The sequence below is a fragment of the Nicotiana tomentosiformis genome, chromosome 7 (assembly GCF_000390325.3).
Source record: "Nicotiana tomentosiformis chromosome 7, ASM39032v3, whole genome shotgun sequence".
Lineage (NCBI taxonomy): Eukaryota > Viridiplantae > Streptophyta > Magnoliopsida > Solanales > Solanaceae > Nicotiana > Nicotiana tomentosiformis.
This window is the reverse complement of record NC_090818.1, coordinates 52,212,089-52,221,525: the sequence shown is the minus strand read 5'-3', so window position 1 is coordinate 52,221,525 and position 9,437 is coordinate 52,212,089.

Sequence of the window (9,437 nt, the reverse complement as noted above, 5' to 3'; positions counted from 1 at the left end):
AAAACGTATAACACCCTTCATCAACGAGATCCTTAGAAAAACCCAATCACCAACCTCAAATTCCAGATCACGACATCGGACATCAAAATAAGATTTTTGCCTGCTTTGTGCCGTCCTCAGTCGCTCTTGTATCACTTTCACCTTCTCAATGACTTGGTGAATCAAATCTGGCCCATATAATTCTGTCTCACCGACTTCGAACCATCCAACTGGTGATATACATCTCCTCCCGTACAGTGCCTCATACGGGGCCATTTTAATACTGGAATGGTAGCTATTATTGTAGGCGAATTCTATGAGTGTCAGATGGTCATACCAATTCCCCTTGAAATCTAGAACACATGCTCGTAGCATATCTTCTAATGTCTGAATGGTACGTTCAGCCTGTCTGTCAGTCTGCAGATGGAATGCAGTGCTGAGATTCACTTGTGTGCCTAAACCCTTTTGAAAAGACCTCCAAAAGTTAGCCGTAAATTGAGCTCCTCGGTCTGATATAATAGATACCGGCACACCATGAAGCCTAACAATCTCCTTGATATACAACTTCGCATAATCTTCAGTTGTGTAAGTTGTCTTAACTGGCAGAAAACAGGCACATTTTGTAAGTCGGTCAACTATCACCCAGATGGAGTCAAACTTATGATAAGAGCGAGGTAATCCAGTAATGAAGTCCATATTGATCACCTCCCATTTCTAGGTCGGAATCTCTATATTCTGAATCAATCCACCGGGTTTCTAATGCTCGATCTTTAATTGTTGACAATTAAGACACTGGGCTACAAATTCTGCAAGAGACTTCTTCATCTTATCCCACCAATACTGCTCCTTAACGTCATGATACATCTTTGTCGAGCCGGGATGGATGGAATATCGGGACTGATGAATCTCAATCATAATCTTCTCTCGCAACCCTGCCACATTAGGCACACATAATCGGCCCTGGTATCTTAGTGCCCCATCTCCTCCGATCTCGAAAGCAGTAATTTTACACTATTGAATGCTCTCTCTCAATCGTACTTAGGTAGGATCTTCATATTGTCGTGCTTTTACCTCGGCTACCAAAGATGATTCTGATGTATTCTATACAGTAACACCTCTGTCATCAGAGTCTAACAATCTGATTCTCATATTGGCTAGCTGATGAAGCTCTTTAGTCAACCCATGTCTACCTGCCTCAATATGTACTAAGCTTCCCATTAAATTACGACTGAAAGCATCTGCCACAACATTGGCTTTACCGGGATGGTACAATATCTCGACATCATAATCTTTCAGTAATTCAAGCCACCTACGCTACCTCAAATTCAACTCCTTATCCTTGAAGAAGTATTGTAAACTCTTGTGATATGTGTAGATGTCAACATGGACATCGTATAAGTAGTGTCGCCATATCTTCAAAGCATATATTACTGTAGCCAATTCCAAATCATGAGTCGGGTAATTCTTTTCATGCTTCTCCAATTGTCTTGATGCATAAGCAATCACCTTCCCACGGTGCATCAATACGCACCCCAAACCTATACCTGAGGCATCACAATATACCACATAACCTTTTGTTCCTTCTGGGAGAGTGAGCACTGGCGCAGATGTCAATCGATTCTTTAGCTCCTGAAAACCACGTACACAAGCGTCAGACCACTGAAACTTGGTAGCTTTCTGTGTTAACTTAGTCAATGGTGCTGATATAGAGGAAAACCCTTCTACAAACCGCCTATAATATCATGTTAGCCCCAGGAAGCTGCGGACTTCTGACGGTGTTGTAGGTCTCGGCCAATTCTTCACTACATCGATCTTCTGAGTGTCGACACTAATACCCTCGTCAGATATCACATGGCCAAGGAATGCTACTGAGTTTAGCCAGAATTCACATTTGGAGAGCTTAGCATATAACTTACGATCCTGAAGGATCTGTAATACTATCCGCAAGTGCCCCGCATGTTCCGCTTCCAAACGAGAATACACCAGAATGTCATCAATGAATACGATCACGAAGACATCAAGATAGCGCCTGAATACACTATTCATGAGATCCATAAAAGCTGTTGGGGCATTTGTTAGCCCAAATGACATCACCAAGAACTCAAAATGCCCATATCTTGTCCGGAAGGCCATCTTTGGAATATCCTTCTCCTTAACCCTCACCTGATGATACCCTGAACGTAATTCAATCTTGGAGAAATACTTGGCACCCTGGAGTTGGTCAAACAATTCGTCAATCCTTGGAAGTGGATACTTGTTCTTTATAGTAAACTTATTCAACTGTTGATAATTGATACGCATCCTTAACGGCCCGTCTTTCTTCCACACGAACAAGACTGGCGCACCCCAAGGTGAAGTGTTAGGCCTAATGAAGCCCTTATCCAGCAAATCCTTCAATTGCGCCTTTAACTCTTGCAACTCAGTCGGGGCCATCCTGTATGGAAGGATAGAGATTGGTTGAGTGTCAAGCAACACATCAATGCTAAACTCAATCTCCCTTTCAGGAGGAAGGCCTAGGAGTTCATCTGGGAAAACATCTGAAAATTCATTGACCACGGGGATTGATTGTAGAGTAGGCGGCTTCACCTATGCATCCCTAACGCGAATGAGATGATAAATGTAACCTTTTGATATCATCTTTCTTGACTTAAGATAGGAAATAAACCTACCTTTCAACGTAGAAATGTTCCCCTTCCATTCGATGATGGGTTCACCAGGAAACTGAAACCTAACCATCTTCGTACGACAATCAACATTTGCATAGCATGAGGCCAACCAGTCCATTCTCATTATCACATCGAAATCAACCATTTCTAACTCAAATAAATTTGCTGAGGTTTGACGACTACAAATCATCACTATGCAACCTCTATATACCCTTCTAGCAATCACAGAATCTCCTATCAGAGTAGATACCGCAAGTGGTTTACTTATCAATTCAGGTTCAATGCCAAACTTATTAGCCACAAAGGGTGTAACATATGATAATGTAGATCCCGGATCAATCAACGCATATACATCATAAGAAAACACATACAATATACCTGTAACAACATCCAGATATGAATCGAGATCATGTCAACCTACTAGAGCATAGGTTCGATTTTGAGTACCACTCAAACTCGGCACTGCACCTCTACCTCTACCACGACTTGTCGACTGCTGAAAACCCCGTGCTGGAGGTCGAACTGATGAGGAAGAACCAGAAACAGATCCAGTCGGCTAAGCCAAACCACCACCTCTTCTATTAGGACAATCCCGCATCATATGGCCAGGATGTCCGCAAGAATAGCACGCATCGGAACCTCGACGGCACAGTCCAAAGTGGGCCTTGCCGCACTGATCACAACAAGGTGTTGGGGGTCTCTTTTAACTAGTATCCCTATGATATTGTGAGCATGATGCCCGCGAACTCTGACCTGAACCAGAATAGGTAAATCGATCATACCAAGGCCTCTGAAATTGTAGAGGAGCACTAGCTACAGGTGGCACCGAACTCCTTGAAGACTGGAGGTGTTGGGTGCCTCCTAATATCCTCTCAAGGATACGGAGTAGATGAGTTATGAGACGACATCTCACTCTGAGCCTCACTTTGGCATGTTCTGGCTGGAGGCACTTGACTGGTACCCTCTCCCGCAGTTGTATCAAGCCGTCTACTAATCGCTTGCTTCCTAGTCAAAGGCATCGCTGAAAGAAAACAAGATGAATATTAGAGACGAACACTTACGACTCAACTCTACGCACGATCTAGATTCAAGAAGAAGGTAACAACCATAAATGTCATGTAGCCTCCTGATTATAAATGTGGCGCGCTACACATCCATAATCAAGACTCTATTAGACACGGCTCATAGACAACCCCTAGGATAGACTTGCTCTCATACCAAGTTTGTCACGACCCAAACTGGAGGGCCATGACTGGCACTCGGGCCATACCTGCCGAGCACTAACGCATATTTATCTAACCTTTCTTGTAATCTATAAGGGCCGACGAGATCAATATAAATGGTAGACATGAATCCTAAATAACTAACAATGACAGATAATGGCATGAACATATATAACATGGGCCGACAAGGCCGTCATGAAGTTGCGTATAAGGTACGAGCTGACAAGCTGCCATGAGAGACTATACAACAAAAATCAGTCGACAAGGCAATCCAAACTATACATGAGTCAACACCTATCTATGAGCCTCTAAAGGAACATAAGTGCTGCAACATTGCCGGAAAGGTCCCTAACATACCCATAATGTCTATAACAAAAATGCATACCAAGACTACGGCAAGTCCGGAGAAAGGATCTCGCCAATAACTCCTAAACTAGACAGCCTACTATGGTGGGGGAGATTCGCCTACCTGTCTATTAGGACCTGCAGCACGACATTCAGCGTCCACAAATAAAAAGGACGTCAGTACGAATAAAGTACTGAGTATGTAAGGCAGGAAAGCATAAGTAAAAATAGTAATACAAACATGGATAAAGAATATACAACCTGTAACATATGGGTACCTCTGAGGGCTACTGACATGAAATGTATGATACATACATACACACACACGCATATATATATATATATATATATATATATATATATATATATATATATATATATGTCTTAACCGCCTATGTGGGCCCCATAGAGATCTGTTTGGCGCAGTCTCGCAAAAACGCGAATATCTCTCTACTCCGAGATTGTATTGATGAATGGTTTAATGCGTTGGAAACTAGACTCATAGATATTCAATGTGGTGGGTAGATCACCCCGTAATTCCAATTAAATTGGGAGAAAAGCTTAGTAACATTTGACCTAAAGTTTAAGTAAAATTATGAATGTAAGTTGTGACAACTTTTGTCGACTTTTGTTTCATAACTCGCTTGACTTCAGGACTTATGATACGGATATTATATGATTCAAATACATTAAAATACAACCTATTGGGAATATTAATCACCTCTAGTTTTACCCGAAAATACGGGTTACAACATCCTTGATTTGTTTAACTTCTAATGCTTGTTAACCACTCTTACACACCCTTGTATCGTTTAAGACCAATAGAATTAACTTCTTATTATCTCAAAGATAATCTCTTCTCGGATTTACGTCGACTAACTTACGGCGTGATCTAACGTACGCGAATATGGGTTGTAACATGTTCCCATAACCAATGGTCTAGCAATTAATTGGAGGCGATTGATAAATGATTCTGTCAGGCCATTTTGAGTATGAACATGAGTAGCGGGATGTTCAAATGTTATCCCAGCTGACATACAATAATCATTAAAGGCTTGGGATATAAATTCATCAGCATTATCAAGACGAATTGTCTTAAATGCATAATCTGAAATTTGTGCTCTTAATCTTAATATTTGAGCCAACAACCTCGCAAATGCCAGGTTGCGAGTCGATAATAAGCACACATGTGACCATCTTATATATGCATCTATTAAATCCATATAATATTTAAATGGTCCATATGCTGGATGAATGAGCCCACATATATCATCCTGTATACCTTCCAGAAATATTGGGGATTCAATCCCAACTTTAGTTACTGATGGACTAGTAATAAATTTACCTTGAGAACATGCAACACAAGAGAATTCCTTAAACTGAAGAATCTTCTGATTCTTCAATACACGTCCATGTAAATTCTCAATTATTTTGCTCATCATATTAGAATCGGTATGGCCCAACTGGTCATGCCAAATAATAAAATCATTTGGATTAGTAAGCTTCTAGTTTACTATGGCATGTATTTCAATCCTGCTAATATTTGTGTAGTACAAGCCGGAGAAAAGAGCGAGTAACTTTTCAAGCACATATTTCTTACTCGACTTTATTATAGTAATATAATGATATTCAATCTTATCATCATTTGAAGCCTCAACGTGATATCCATTTTGGCGAATATCTTTGAAACTTAGTAACTTTGAGACATACTACAATATAATTCTTCATTAATAGTCAAATTTGTTCCTCCGGGTAGTAATAAATTTGCTCTTTCAGAGGCTTCAATTAATCTTGTTGTAATGATCCGATAGGTCATCTTATGTTTTGAAACCTAATACTGTGATCTGAAGCCTTAAAATCTCATCTTTACCCTCCTCGAGTTGCGTGCACGGTCTGGGCGTATTTCCGGAAAGCTTTTATGTTAAAAACTGTGAAAAATATGAAATTTTACTTTGAAAACCATTAGAGTTGACTTTGGTCAACGTTTTGAGTAAACGGACCCGGATATATATTTTGACGGTCTCGGTAGGTCTGTATCGTAATTTGGGACCTGGACGTATGCCCGAAATCGAATACCGAGGTCCCTAGCTCGAGATATGGAATTTTGATGAAAAATTAAAAGTTTGAAAGTTTAATGATTTTAAGAATTGAATGTTATTTGGTTTTGTTGATACCGAATCCGTATTTTGGTTTCAGAGCTCGGTACAGGTCCACTATAATATTTATGACTTGTCTACCGAATTTGGTGAGAAACGGAGTTGATTTGACGTGATTCGGACGTTCGGTTGTGAAAATAGAAGTTTTAAAGTTTTCTTGAAAATTTCATCTGATTTGGTGTCTGATTCGTAGTTCTAAGTATTATTTTGACGATTTGATCGAGTGAGCAAGTTCGTATGATGTTCTAGGACTTGTGTGCATATTTGGTTTGGAGCCCCGAGGGCTCGGGTGAGTTTCGAATAGGCTACGGGATGATTTGAACTTAGAAAATCTGGTTTTTTGTGCTTCAACTGATATCTAGTGTGTTCTTCTTCGCGTTCGCGAAGGTACTCTTGAGAGCGCAAAGAGTAAACTGGGGCAGGGTGATTTTCTTAATCGCGAACGCGGTAGCTGGGTCGCGAATGCGAAGCAATGGGGGCCTTACCCTTCGCGAACGCGAAGCTTTAGGGACCTGGGGGAGGGGTCAGTCATTCTTCTACGCGAACGTGAGCATGGGCTCGTGAACGCGAAGGCCATGGGGAGCAGCCTTCGCGAATGCGAAGGAGGACTCGCGAATGCAAAATCCACTTAGGCTGCTGCTCATCACGAATGCGGCAGGCCCTTCGCGAACGCGAAGAAGGCCTGACGCTTGTGATTTAAAACAGAACAGTAGCGGGATTTTTCCCAAAATTTCATAACCCTTCCATTAGAACTCGGCCTAGGAGCGATTTTGAAGGGAAAACTCAACATCAATTCATAGGTTTGTACTCTTTAACTCATTTTCTTCCATTTCTAATATCACCCATTAAATTTCTAGCCCTAATCTTTGTTCTTTCATGGTAGAAAACTAAGGATTTAGGAAGATTGGGGGGGGGGGGTTGCAAATTTGGGATTTAGACCTCAATTTGGGGTCGGATTCTGAAACTAATTATATAATCGAGCTCGGGGATGAACGGGTAAATGGATTTTGGTCTGAACCTCGGCGTTTTGACCAAGCAGGCCAGGGGTCGATTTTTTACTTTTTGGGGGAAAGTTTGGAGGATCTAAATTTATGTTATGTAATTGATTTCTTTAGAAATATTTGATATTATTGAGTCGTTTATGAATAGATACAATTGGTTTGGAGGTGGATTCTAGAGGGAAAATGGTAATTGAGCATTGAGTGGCCTTTGGAGCGAGGTAAGTATTGTGTCTAATCTTGACTTGAGGGAATATGACTTGTTTGTCTATTTGCTACATGTTTAAATGTTGGAAAACAACGTATATGTGAGGTGACGAGTACTTATGCATTGTAGTCGGGTTAAAGCATGCGGGCGGGGCTTGGTTTCATGCAATTATAGCTTCCTTTGTTCATGTTATCCATGCTTAGACTAGTATTGTTAAATTTATCGTTCTTATCATATTTACGGATCTTCTGGTGATAATTGAGTATTGATTCCGAAGTTGAGGTTGTTATTGTGGAACCAAATGTAAACGAAGGTCTGTACTTGTTATTCTATCTCCATGTTGTTATTTGTTCATTATATTATGGTAAGGGAGAGTGTTAATGCACGAAGGGTGATATCGTGCCATATTATGAATGTTAATGCACGAAGGGTGATGTCATGCTATATTGTGAGTGTTAATGCACGAAGGGTGATGTCGTGCCATGTTGTGAGTGTTAATACACGAAGGGTGATGTCGTGCCATATTATGAGTGTTAATGCACGAATGGTGATGTCGTGCCACGTTATGAGAGCTAATGCACGAAGGGTGATGTCGTGTTGTATCTATTGATTTACATTGTGAGGCTGAGAGTAAAAGCACGAAGGGTGATGCCGTGCAATTTTCTTCATTGTGTTTAGTTGTTTTCACTGGTTAAAAGCATGTCGACTGTTCTGGTTATCATTTTCAATGTATCTTCTATATCCTATGCCCCTTTAGTATGACCCCCTCCCAATAGTACATGTTTAGCTATTATTGTGGTTTTCTTGTACATATAATGTTATCTGCACATGTTTGTTATGTGGGTGTCTTGTCATAGCCTCGTCACTATTTCGTCGAGGTTAGGCTCGACACTTACCAGTACATGGGGTCGGTTGTACTGATACTGTACTCTGCACTTCCTGTGCAGATTTTGGTATTGGTCCCAGCTGATCGAGAAGCGTAGCAGCTCGAACTGGTTCATCGGAGACTCAAGGTAGATCTGTTGGCGTTCGCAGACCTTGAAGTCCCCGTCTATCTTTTCAGTTTTCTTTTTACTGTTTCTTTGGTTCAAACAGTTGTATTTTTTTCAGACTTTTACTTGTAGTAAAATTCTAGAAGTTCGTGAATTGTGACTCCAGATCCGTGTAGTAGTATTGTATATATTGAGGTTGCTATAAATTTTCGCACTTATTTTAACTCGTTATAGCTTAGTTGTTGTTATTTACTTAAATGTATAAGAATTGGCTTGATGAATTCTCTAGCGTTGGCTTGCTTAGCAAGTGAAATGTTAGGCGCCATCACGGTCCCGACGGTGGGAATTTCGAGTCATGACACTTGTATTACTAGATATTGTACTAACATTGGCTTCTTTCATCACCAAATAAGAGAAATATCTCTTTTCTCTTAAAATAGTATGTGTTGTAGCACTATCCAAAAGACATATATCATCTTTATTGATCTTAGATCTAATTGAAGAGGGAGGAATTTCCATATTATGAAGGATATATGAAAATAAACCTTAAAATGATAATGAAAATGATTAGAGATTCATGCTTATAACGTGTTATGAAATAAAAACAATATAGCAAGAACTGCGTAATTAACTAGAACTTAACATGAGAAGAGAATACTAATATTATAAGCGAGATTTCTTGTATTTTCCACCGTATCGAATAGGTTCATCATTGAGCATATTTATAGAAATATTTTGTTGTTACAAAACCAATCCAAAACCTGTTATGAATACAAAACTATTCTGAAACCTCCACTTGCAGGATTTATAACAGATCATTTTATTATGTCTTTTTAAATATGGGAATGATAACGCTTCGTTCAATATTTT